At 36.5% G+C, this 13,951-nt stretch overlaps 1 pseudogene; it reads left to right on the top strand.

Moving 5' to 3' along the window:
* Nucleotides 1-6,853: 6,853 nt before the first annotated feature.
* Nucleotides 6,854-7,845, top strand: LOC127220174 (glycogenin-1-like; annotated as a pseudogene).
* Nucleotides 7,846-13,951: the final 6,106 nt, after the last annotated feature.

Raw genomic sequence — 13,951 nt, forward strand, 5'->3', positions numbered from 1 at the left:
TCAATTCAAAACCAGATGTAATGCATGAGAGCATTTAACTTGTTAGGAACCAAATTGTGTGATTGTCAATCCTGTTGATAAAATGGTGCCCTGACGCAACGATGTGAGTGTAGACATACAAATTAGGAAAACTATAAATGCACATTGCATTTGTGTGGCACTTTGTTTCTGTAGCTCCAGATTTGGGAGGCTGAGCCAGAAAGACTTCTGCACACTTGAGACAAGCCTTATCACCTCAAAGACTTTCTTTCAAAAAATCATCCTAATATAAACAAACATAAAGCCCAAACAACCAAAGGACCTTGGATCAATTGCTTTATTTATATTGAATTTATGCAGCAAGGAAGCCAGTATTAATATCCACTTATAAAATTTGTTAATGTTGTTTGAGTTTTGTACATGGGCATACTAATGTGTTTTGTGTCAAAGTGTGAAGACAAGACTTCAGGAATTTATTCTCATCCTGTGCTTCCAGAGTATCAAACTCAGGCCTTCAGGCCTGCTGTAAAGAGCCTTTTCCTGCTGTCCTGGATTAATAATTTTTTAATCAAAGGCATTTAATACCTGAAATATAAGATTTGTATTTTCTCAGTGAATCTTTTAAATTAGTTAATTGGCAGAGAATTTTACTGATTCCACATATAGGAATCAAGTTCACTATGTAGCCCAAGCTAATCTCCACCCATTCATGTTTCTCTGTCTTTAAGCTTCCCAATTGCTTGGATTTACACATATGTGCCACCATGTCCAATGCCTTTCTTCTATAACATCTAAAATTAATATCTGTAATTGCTAAGCAATCTTCAGGAAGTGAAATAATGCCATATCCAACTCTATATATCATGAAAAATTCCCCTTAACAATATTTCCATTATGAGGGTAAGACTCAGAGACATAGTATTTGAGAGATATATGCAATAACATATGTGTTATATAATTGCTTTCATAGCCATGAAGCACTCAGGTATGCGACATCAATTTTTAAATGCTGTTTTGTCTGAAACAAAAATAAAACAGATGAGCACAAGTGGAGAAGTGGAAAAATCAACACAATTCAAATAGTAACAGAAACCATTTATGTGTATGGTAAATAAGCAAAAGTCAGTTTCACAGTACTGCAATGCTATTCAGAATCAACATTCGTGTTTCCAGTGGGAATAGAGTACCTCTGTTTATATATATATAAAAAAAGCCAAACAAATTACCAAGAAGAGGCTTTAATTCCTTATATGTTTATTGAAATTTTCAGGTAACATCTTGATATATTCTTATACCAAAATCTCAACAAAACTTTAGAGGACTGTTGGGAAATGTGTTCAATATGTTGAATAAATACAATCCTTATATAATGAAATGATATGAGGGTAGGTTTTACTTGGACAAGTGGAGATTTTTTTATTTCTTTCAATTCATGACTAAAGCAGATCATATAATTCATTAAAGGTTGACAGCCTTATAGCACATGTGCTTTGTGATTAAGAACTCAACTTTGAAAGTCATTAATAGTAGGCTTTTGAGATAGAAGGGTAAGATCATTGAAGAATGGTGATCTCAATTATTTTACCACCCAATTAATGAAACAATTATCTCAACTAAGAGTTCAATCAATATTTATTTTTTTTTGCAATTCTTCCTTTTATGTGTGTAACAAACATTCTGTGTTCAATGAATTGTACTTGAAGTTAGAAGTTACTGTCTTTAATAAGATGGTTTATAGAATCCAAGAACCATTAACTTGTCTTCATCATACATCCATCCAGCAATAAATGTCATTTTTTGAACCTCATCCAGAGCCCTGTAACATTCATATTTTTGACCTGCATATATATATGCCTATGCAGTAGTGTATGTGTTTAAGATATCTCTTTCTAAAGTGAATTAATTATTTGATATCTTGAAATAATATTTTCTGGAGTTGAAGACACAAAATTAATTACCCAATCCCATACAAACCCATACCAAAGCCTACCATGTCTGGTACTTGTTGGTCATTGCGTGTATAATTGATGACCTAATAAATAAAAGAATACAGTGTGGAAAGCTTAGGCATGGACATGATATTGTATAAAACTAGTGATTCTGTAAATAGTGGCTTGGCATTATAATAAATAAATCATTATAAATATAACAATCACTATAGTTATTAAAGTTGGTTATTTTCATAGTTTTTACTTGATTGAAAATTGTTCAAAGTTAATGACTGAATGAGAAAAGACTATTAATTTAAAAATGCATATACTTATTTATTTTGAGACAGTGCTTCACTATGTAGGCATAATGGATTTTGAAAGAAAAGAGTATTGATAATATGGACTTTAACCAAACCAAACACAACCTCACAGCAGTTACTGGAGCTAAACACAGATAAATCAAATATTGGGTAGATAAATGTCCATGGTCAGTGAATTCAAGTAAATTGAGTTGAACAGATTATTTTTTCAGTCACATATTTTTAAACTAGAGCCATAATTGCTAAAGCTTTTTACTGTGTTTTCAATGCTCTCTGTTTTACAACCAAGAATTGTTCATAAATGTAGAAAGTAATACAGGAAGCAAACATTTAAGCCACTGAATCTTATTTGAGATAAGCAAATGCCAACATGTGGAGAATGCATAAAATTACACTGGAAAGAGATTTTTTTTTTCTTTGGCGGGGGGGGGGACTGTCAGTAGGTGATATTAACTGTCAGTACAGTCTCTAACAATCTTAGGAAAGTTCCAAATGTTCCTGCTGCCTGGACCTGCAAGATTTCAATCTAGAACCCAAAAACCCAAGAGAATGGGATGGGAGCAAGAGATGCTGGGGAATTGACCACATGACAGGGTTCTGATCAAGTGGCAAACTTTATTTTTCTACCTGGAGCTTATATGGTCAGCAGAGCCAGGATGTAGGAAAAGTGCATGGGAGATAAGAGTATTTGAGGACCAGGTGTTCTTGTAAGTAGCATGTAGAAAATCACAAAGAATGGGTATTGACATGGGTGGAGATTTCAGGAATTATGAGAACAAGAAAGGTTACTATGGTGATGGAGCTAGTGGTTATATGCTAGGCTGATCTTGCTAAATACAGACAGTTACTAAATCATCAAACCTTTGTGGAATAATTGAAAGCTCTAAATGTACAGCCAAGAGAAACCCAGAGTTCAGCCAAGGTTCATTTCATAACTGATAATAGATCCAGCCTCAGTTTCCAACACCTTCAAAGAAATGCTAATTATTTCAGATATTTCTTAGGAAAAGCAGACTCTAATCTTTTGCCATGGGGGAAGCATTTGGAAAGGATTGGAAAGTGTCCTGTAATTGTGGTGCTCAATTGTGCTCCCATGAAGACAATGACCAATGACTGGGCTCTTAAAGTCTGCCTACCCTGGAGACTGACAGGTAATAACCATTGCAGAGACAGACCATGTACTACAGTTTCATCTCTTAGCACCTCTAACATATTTAATGTAATTCCTAAAGGAAAAATTTTCATGAGTTTTCTCATTAATAATCTATGTAAGGAAGTCAGAAGTGAAATGAATCCTCATGGAAAGATAGTGTTTAATAAAATAAAAACCATAATTACCAATACCACAATAGCAATCTAAATAATCCTTAATACTTAAGCTCCTAGAAGATGAAGCAATCCCAAGAATATGAAATAAATAATTAATTTGGCTAGAAAAACAACATAGCAGCAAATCAATCTTTTCCCTGTAATTTTGGTTGTTATTAATCTGAAATCTTTTGAATAGAGCAACTTAAAATATAAAGTTGAGTTATAGCATTTTATTAGTAACATTTAATTGAATATTTAATTGTATATTATAAGGAACATCTTTCTTGCTGTCAGTTAAGAATATTATGTCATACAATGTCTGGGAGTAAAGAACAATATCAGGAATTTGAACTATATCAGATTTAGTAGGTGTGATGTTAAACTTGGTTATCAATTTATAGGATCTGGAATCAATTAAAATAATTATCTTAATTGGGCTTGTCTGTGGATGAACTAAATGTGGCTAAAGAACTTAGAGTTGATCACACATATTGGTATTACTCTTCACATTAAGACACACCATAGTCACCTGAAGAGGGTAGTTCCAGTGGCCCCTCTGATCAAATCACTTACCACTTAGGCATACATCCAAGGCATTTCCCAACACCTACTCCATGTATGACCTGCTATAATGAATAAAGGGACTGGTCCTATGGAAACATTGCCACAAGATCTCCATGATTTTGGGCAACAGCAGCATATCCAAAAAGAGTTTTGGTAATGGTACAACATTGCTTGTGTGCCATAAACCAGAGGCTTCAAACCTGAATAACAACATGTTACACAAACAACATTTGAAGTAAAGCTGTTTGGACAAAAGGGGATACTGCATGGCACACAGCAGCTCCCAATGGTACTAAGACAAATAAAAAGGCAATGGAGAGGCAGGATAGTGGAGCAAACTTTTTTTCTTTGTTTTTAATATTCTTATTTTTATTTTATATTTAATATTTATCTTTTGTGGGCATGCCACAAATATGAAGGTAACATATGTAGGGATTCTTAGAATGAGTGGTATTGGAATGCATGACAGGAAATTCCCAAAGACTCAAAACAAAATAATGAAAAAAAAAGGTCCCATAGAAACACAGTGCTGCTAACCTCCACTCTTTGTTTGCTGTTACTATGTTACCTGCTATAATGACTGCATTCATCCTTTTCAAGCATTGAATCCCAGTTTTTTCCATCTTTCAGGCTGAACTAAAGACAAATGGCTCTCTAAGAATCATGGTGAGCACATGCCTCCTTAGCGCAGTAGGCAGTGTGTCAGTCTCATAATCTGAAGAATCATGGTGAGCCTTATGAAATCAAAATGCTAATAATAATCTTCAACTCTCCAGCAAATATCTACTGTTGGACTACCAAGGTCAGGTCTTACATGTTAATTAATAAATAACATTTGTAATATTGTTATGTATAGTTTTTCTTTCAGAAAAATGTTTACATTGGAGGGAAGCTTAAGACATATAATGTTCTAAATGAAAGGTAAAACTATAAAATCCTGGAGAGAAACTCATTTCATTCAGAAAGTAACCAATTCAAAGGCTTCAAGAAGTCCCTGAAACTGACCAAATACACTAGGCTTATCCTTCTCTAAACAAATATAGGTAATAAGGACTGGTGGGGCACTCTATGTGAAAGAGACAAAGACCAAAGACACTGTAAAGAGGCAGGTGGGAGAGCTGGCCCTGAGAACATAAGAGCTGCCATTGTCTCCATCAGCTGTAACACACTACAGATTAGGTCCTGTATCTTGCCAGGATAGCATAGCAAAACAATCTTGTTAGCAGAGGTGTGAATGAGCCAGCCCCAAAGTTGTGAGCATGGGAAAGCTGTCCACATTACTTGTTATATGGCAGTATGGGCAGGTAAGATGCTCTTCCCCACTCCACCCCTTACCCTTGCCTATCAATTCCTGAGGCAGATGAGAGAGCTGGCCCTGAAGTCAAAAGAATAGGTCCCTGCCCCTCATCAGCCACAACATTCCGGAAAGTGTTTGCTATACCACTCCTGGGCAAGACAGTAGAACTGGCCCTCAAATTGTAACTGTAGGAGAACTAACCCCGAGGAAAGTGGTAAAACTCTCCCTGTCCCTTGCTCCTAGCTGAAACAAGAAAGCTAGCCATGGCAGTGCAGAAGAGCTCACTTTGGTGGTGGAACCATGGAGAGCTGGCAGGCTGATCCCCTGCAACTAACCAGGGGTAGAACCAGGGTAATGTGTTGGTCCACTCCAACATCCACTTCTGGAGGATGGTCAAACTCCCAGTGGCAATCCTCTTAAAAACTGAGTTTTTCAAGCTGGAGCTCATGGACTCCACACTGATAGCTGGGAAACCAGCATAGAGATTCAGACACCCTGAACATGGATGGGGCTTAGTTATGGGGCCTGGGAAGTGTATGGTACCTCTGACAATGGAACCAGGATGTATCCCTACTGCAATAATGGATTTCAGGAACCCATTTCCCATGGAAGGATACTCCCTTATCCTACAGACATGGGGGATGGCCTAGAGCCAATCCCAAATGATTCGACAGATTTTGATGATCCCTCATGGAAGGTCTAAACCTCACTGGGGAGTGGACAGAAGGGGGGGTGAGTCTGTGGCAGACATAGAGGGATGGGAGGAAGAGAAAACTTGGATAAACATGTATAAATAAGAAAAATATTCAATAAATGAATTTAGTTTTTCCCCATCCCAACACATGCCAGAAGCCATTATCTGTGAAGAGCTAAATTTCAACATCCCTATCACAATTTTAAATAATTATCAATGGCTTTCATCTACACTGTTTCTTAGACAACTTATTTTTACTATTGCTAGGAACAGTTCGCACAAAAAATATATGACAAACACATATACATATAAATATATGTAAGTGTGTGTTTTGTGAGTGTATACACTTTCTATCCAAATTCTTCCACTTAAGACTCCTAAGACATCATGTAAGACATGTCTCACTTTTGAATTAGAGAGTGATTTTGCCTTTTATATACTTAAAATAAATGCTTCACCTCTTCTGTAATTCTACTTTTTGTTTCGAGGTTTCCTAAATTCCAACAATCCTCCAAATAGAAGTTATATCTTTCTCAAATGCTCCTCTGTCCCAAGTTCCCATACTGCCATTACAATTTTATTTCTAATCTATAATTTTTACTGCTTTTTATCTCTGCCTTTATCTCCTAAAATAGAAACCACAAATTGTTTAGACTAAAGGAAGAAAAAAATGTAATTAAGAAATCTATCTAGACATGATGGCCACTTTAAGAGCAGCGGGCTGCCACTCCTGCCCTCCCCGCTGGCAGCAGTCCTTTCCTGGCGCCTGGCTCTTCCGACCCACCCTTACGCGCTATTACAGAAAAGTTTTAGAGACTGTCTTTGATGAAGTCATCATGGTAGATGTCTTGGACAGTGGTGATTCTGCTCATCTAACTTTAATGAAGAGGCCTGAGTTGGGCATCACCCTGACGAAACTTCACTGCTGGTCACTTACTCAGTATTTCAAGTGTGTGTTCATGGTGTGTGTTCATGGATGCAGATATTTTGGTCCTCACAAATGTTGATGATCTTTTTGAAAGAGAAGAATTGTCAGCAGCACCAGATCCAGGGTGGCCTGACTGCTTCAATTCTGGAGTCTTTGTTTATCAACCCTCAATTGAAAAATATAACCAACTGTTGCACCTTGCTTCTGAGCAAGGTAGTTTTGATGGTGAGGACCAGGGCCTACTGAATACATATTTTAGTGGCTGGGCAACGGCCGGTATCAGAAAACACCTGCCATTTGTGTATAACCTGAGCAGCATTTCAATATACTCCTACCTCCAGGCATTTAAAGCGTTTGGTGCAAATGCCAAAGTTGTGCACTTCTTGGGACAAATCAAGCCATGGAATTAAACTTATAGTCCCCAAACAAAGAGTGTCAAATGTGAATCTTAAGACCCAACTGTGAGTCACCCAGAGTTTCTGAACCAGTGGTGGGATTTCTTCACCACCAGTGTTCTACCTCTACTCCAACACCAAAGCCTTGTCAAAGATGACTGCTCCTATCAAGTGATGGAACATATCTCAGGAGCTTTGTCACACCTGTCCATTGGGGAAGCCCCAGCTACAACACAACCTTCTATGTCCTCAGAAGAAAAAAAGGAGCTGTGGGAACTGGGACAGGCTGATTACATGGGAGCAGATTCTTTTGATAACATCAAGAGAAAACTTGACACTTACCTACAATAGAAGCACTGCCATTTCCCTGTGGACACATCTACATTTTAGGCACATTTCTGATATTTATAGTATATGAAGCTGGATGAAAAGTATGCTACAGTCGTTACAGGCTTTCACTATACCTCACCAGTTGAGGTTTGGGCAGGACAGAAGATGAGAACTGGCCAGATGTTATGAAGTAGTAATTCTGTTATATGGATAAGTGCTGTTTAATCCCATACTTTTTCCAGAAACTCTTAATCCTTCATTAGCCAACATATGAGGCAAAAAAGCCAACATTAAGTTCCTAAGATTGTTCTGTGGTACATAACTTGACTTTCCATTGTCTCACTTCAAAACAAGGTATGACATTGTCCCATATTTTCTTGTTGTACCCTTCACTGGACCTGCAATTTAGAATTGCCCAAAGCCTGTCAGAGAGTCAATTCTATTTACAGGCTAAAACAGCCTTTATTAACACAGTAGATTTATAAGCCTACCAGCTAGTGTTAGTTCAACAGTTTTCTATGCACCATGAAGACAGCATGCAGACTTAATTTTTTTCTGTCTACTTGAAAATTGCAGTGTGCTCTCTCTGATAGTTAACTGTGGTAGCACTATATAGAACAAATAAAGACTTAAACACTTTTAAAAAAGAAATCTATCTAAACAGAGAGAAAATTGGATTGAGTTTAGAAAGAAGAATGAAGTTTTTGGATAGAAAAATATATTGAAGCCTCTTTAGATAAAGTACCCTTTAAATAAGCATAAAAAGTATTTCTTAAGAGTTATCTAAAATTTCAAGACACATTTTATGTGATTTAACTGAATCAACTTATATTGCAAATCTAGATTTTTATGCTGCAATTGTTTTTTCCCTAAAGATTTTTCAAACTTTTCCTCTAATAGTTTTCTCAATTTGATGTGACTTCTCTCATTTTCTCTATTTCTTGTTCTTAACACACACACACACACACACACACACACACACACACACACACACACACTCATCATACCCAAGAATAAGTGTATTTCTTGTCACTCACAAAAGAAACATCTCGTCTCTTTGCCAAAGACATTTACAGAATACCACAATTGGTTTAAATTCAGAGAACAAGAGATTCAATGGTTTCAAGTCCCAACTGGTATTGCAATGGTGTTCAGTTGTCATTGTAGAAGAGGAATTAAAATTATTAAAAGAACCAGAAAACGAGGAAAGCTGATGTGATATTGTTCCTCCCAGAAATTCCAGAGAACCTATGCCCATGAATTCTCATCAAGGTGACTGCCTATATTAGATCTGCACAATGACAACATCAATAGACCTGTTATTATGGACAGAGGAAATTTCACTAGACTTCAGCTTTAGATAGAACTATCGACATATATGTGCTGAGTGTGTGACAAGTAGCTCTTCCCAGTGAACAGCCCCCTGATAGTGCAATACCAAGTGGTCATCCTTGAAATCATGCACATTCAGGTGACATATCCTCCTGTATTTATGCATTTTGGAATGTATGCATGCATAAGTGTTTATATAGCAACGACTTAAAGAAAAGAAGCCATGAATCTTAGAGAATTGGTAGAGTGCATTGAGAAGTTGGTGGGAGAAAATGGAGGGGGATGACAAAGGAATTATATTACAATTTCAGAAGTGAAAAAATGTAAGTCAAATTATTAAGAAATGTGAGGAAACTTAGTAAACTGAAAGAAACTGAACCCATCCCTATATCTTAGTAACCAAATATTCATCTTTGTAATCAAAAGTTCTGAAATCTGCAGTGGAGGATCACAAATAAAACAGTTGTAGGAGAACTCTGTTTTCAAGATACTTATTACAATGCTCCTGAGCCCCAGCAATGTGTCAACAAATCCAAAATGTGAAATGAACTAAGAAAACACCAAACCTATTGCAAAAGGTGTGTCTGTCTGTCTCCTCCAACCACCACCTCCCTGTAGTATTCTGATATATTTACAGCAAAAGTATCTACTCAGCATGTCTGAAATGTAAACTCTATGTCACATAGACTTTTGGCTTTGGGATGGGTCAAGAAAACAAATTGAGGATGTAGGAGTACAATAAGCACCAACACTTATCTTAGGTGAAGAAGTGAGTGTAATGCAGAGTTGCATTCCTTCCAGAAAAATATGGGACCTTAAAATATGAAGGAGAAGGACATAGACTGAGAAATGTCAAGCTGATGAGGGATGTATTCTAATCACCTGAGACAAATGATTGGACAGGCTCTAATGGCTCATGTTCAACATACTATTTCTTTCTTCCTGTCACATTCACTAATATTGCCTCTGTGTCTTTTCACAACTTTTGCTCATTTTGCTTTGCAGTGAATAATTCCTCACTGCTTGTATGTGAGAGTTGATCCATTGGCCTTTTCATGTTCATTGAGTTTGCATGTGTGTACCTTCTTTCCTTGATGTCCTCATTACCTCCATTGCTTACATTTTCTTCCTTATCGACAATGGGTCTCTCTGAGACCTATGGGGAGTGATCAGATGAAGAAATCTTATTTAAGGCTGAATGTCTCATGCATGTCTGTCACTCTGCATATCCTGTGGCTGTGGATTTCAGTATTTGTTCCCACACAGATGACTTTTCAGTTCTTATTTTTATTTAAATTAAAACAATCTTATTTTATATATCTATCCCAGTTCTCTCTCCTGCACATCCTCCCATGACCACGTGGACTCCCATTCCATCCCTCTTCTGTTCCATAGAATGTATGAGGTCTTCCATGTGGGATTATCAGCCTGTCACATCATTTGGGGCAGATCCCTATCTTGTGTGTCTAGGCTGAGAGAGTATCCTTCTATGGGGAATGGGCCCCCAATATCCATTTGTGCACATTAATGGTGTTCTACTACCAGAGGCCCCATAGACTGCCCAGGCCTCTTAACTGACATACATGTTCATGTTCAGGGGGCCAGGCTTTTTCCTATGCTGGTTTCAGGACTGTCAGTCTGGAGTCCATGAGCTTCGCCTTGTTCAGTTCAGCTGTTTCTTTCAGTTTCTCCAGCCTGGTCTTGATCTCTTTGCTCATCAATCCTCTGTCCCTACAACTGGATTCCAGGAATTTGACTCAGTGCTTAGCTGTGGCTCTCTGCTTCTGCATTCATTAGCTACAGTTTAAAGAGAAAATTAGCACTAGAGAAATATTCAGAGATCTACAAGGATGACTACAACTAACAATTTAAGCAATATGGGAGAGGATACCTCAAATGCCCTTTCCTTATAATGAAACTGATGACTACCTTAAATGCCATCCTAGAGCCTTCATCCAGTTGTATTTTCTTATGTCTTCGTATAACAAGAAATCAACCACATACAAGGTGACATAACAAACCTCAAAAGATACAAAAAAATTGTAATAGTCCCCTATATCTTATCAGACCACCATGCTTTTAATGTTGGAGTTCAACAACAACACAAATCACAAAAACTCTGCAAACTCATGGAAACTGAACAATGCGCAATTGCACTATACCTGGGTCAAAGATGAAATAAAGAAAGAAATTAAGGACTTCCTAAAATTCATTGAGAATGAGGACACCACATGCCTGAACTTATGGGACACCTTGAAAGCAGTGCTACAAGGTAAGTTCATTGTACTAAGTGCTTACATAAAGAAAACAGAGGATAGTCACATTAGAGAATTGCTAGCACAACTGAAAGCCTTAGAACAAAAAGAAGCAAACTCACCTCACAGGAGTAGACGCCTGGAAATAATCAATTTGAGAGCTGAAATCAATGAAGTAGAAACCTGGAAAACAATATAAAAATCAATGCAACAAAGAGTTGTTTTATCTAGAAAATGAACAAGATAGACAAACCTTTATCCAAACTAACCAAAAAGCACAGAGATCATGCAAATTAACAAAATCCTCCCCACTCTCCTTCAAACTGCTGGGTTCATTTTTCTTTTTCTTTTTATCAATTTTTGTTACATAAATACAAACAAATGGATATTTATATATATATATGTATGTATGTATGTATGTATGTATGTGTGTGTCTTTCTAAATATAACATGTTCAATCTGCTTTTGTTATTTCAGAACTGTTGTTTTAACTTCTTTTAGAAGCATGTGTGATGTTTCTCAACTCAATAGATACTTTTGCATTTGTGACTATATTTTACTGTGTATTTTGAGAAGGGCATAAGAGCTCATGTTACAACAGGCAGTTTGTTTGTTTCCAAATTATCACAGTTATAAAACAAATAGCTGTAAATTTTTGTTCACGTATTAAAGTGGACATACATTTCAATTCATATTGGTAAATGCCCATAAGCATGATTGCAGGGTTTTATCATCAAAATGCATCAAATTCTATAAATATCTGTTATACTGTCTGAAAAATAATGACTTGCTATTTTCTTCTGCCTTGCATCAATGAGTAACTGTTCTTGTTGCTACTTAATTTTATAAGTACTTAGTTTTTTCTGTGATTCAGACTTTTGGCCATTCTAGCACCTATTGCATGACTTTATTGGAGATGTCAACAATACTTATTCATTATAGGTAAGACACTAATAAAAGATTAAAGTAATGATTCCATCTAAATTTAGGTCAGTGAAGCAATGAGTTTATTCATTGGAGTTACAAGCAGAAATATATGAGTGAGAGCTCCCAAAAGCCACATCACAGGAACTTGCTGACAGCTTTACTAAAGTGATGTCCCTTCCTCAGCAATGGGTATTAGCTTTTATATATCTCAGCAGAGGCCACTGTGATTTTATTTAGCTTTCAGAATTGACCCATGCTTTGTAAATTTTCTTAACTTCCTATGTCTTATGACTTACAGAAGGAAACACATTAAGTCAGAAAAAATAGCTACAACACTACAACACAACACAATAGGTCACAATAATGCCAAGGATCATGGGCAATGTTTTGGGGTAGAAAATGGCAAATAAAGGCCTTTCCCTTACACATGCATAAGAAATGCAGCTTTGATAAGTTACTTTCAAATTCAATATCTAGCACTTAATCCATTCATTTGTGTTCCTTAAGAACTGCTGAAGTTTCTCCTTGTTATGAGTAAGACAAGTCTGTCAACAGATTTAACTGTGTAATAGTCAGATTTGTCGTAGAGAACACAGGTAACAGAGCACTATGATTCAGTATGACAATAGTGTATTTTGAGAAAGAGCAACAATAACTTCCACTATGTCGAGATTAGAATGCAAGGTGCTTTGACTCCAACAGTTACTGCTTTCTGTGTCACCTCTTATGGATACATTACATGCTAACTTATTTGAATGATTTTCTACCATCCTACAGGGATAGAATAACTTATTGTCCATGCTCTCTCTACTTCTTTCTCTAGCTTGAAGAGCTATTTTTTGAATAAGTTTCCACTAAAATTCCTTTAATTATTAATTTTATCTTAATAATTTAGAAGACACTCTCTTAACATAGCTTCCCCACAGGTTGATCACATATATAACATACAATGTGGACTTAGTCTTCCCAGACTAATAACCCTCATATAAAAATTAGATGCACATAGAGCATTGGAATCCTGTTATTCTAAAAGAAAAGCAAATGGGATGTTTTTTTATATGTATATACTGAATTTTATGCCTTGTTTGATAGATATTTGTAGATAGTTCTTGGATTCCCCACTATTGTTAAGCTCTATATGGTATTCCACTGGAAAGTAGAAGGAAGAATGACACTGAATAAGATTCATGATGAAATTCTAACTAAAAGTGTGAGAATTAAGCCTGATCTTTAAGTTAACAACAGAATTCCTCCAGTAATGAGAAATGTATTTTATATGTGCTGTGTCCCTCCCCTGACATGATTATGGTATATGTTCCAAATCAGTCAAAGTGTCCTAAATTGTTCACAGATCAATTTTCCTTGAGAGTTAAGTTTAGCATTACAGTTTCCAAAACACCAACTAGATAGCTATCATTGTCAACATCCACTTCCATATATGTTGATTTTTTAAAAGTAGTTCCTTTACCTTCGAGTCTGTAACTGACCATAGCTTAGGGTGAAGTGAATATCAGCTTTGCACACACAAAGTTAATCTGTACTTAGACTTTCTCATCAGATTTCCTTCATATCAAATCCCACAAACAATGACAAAGAGACACATTATTAATTATGAAACCTTGGCCTTTAGCTTAGGCTTGTTCCCAACATCCTCATGTAACTTAAATTAACCTGTTCCTTTAATGTAC

The sequence above is a fragment of the Phodopus roborovskii genome, unplaced genomic scaffold (genome assembly GCF_943737965.1).
Source record: "Phodopus roborovskii unplaced genomic scaffold, PHOROB, whole genome shotgun sequence".
Lineage (NCBI taxonomy): Eukaryota > Metazoa > Chordata > Mammalia > Rodentia > Cricetidae > Phodopus > Phodopus roborovskii.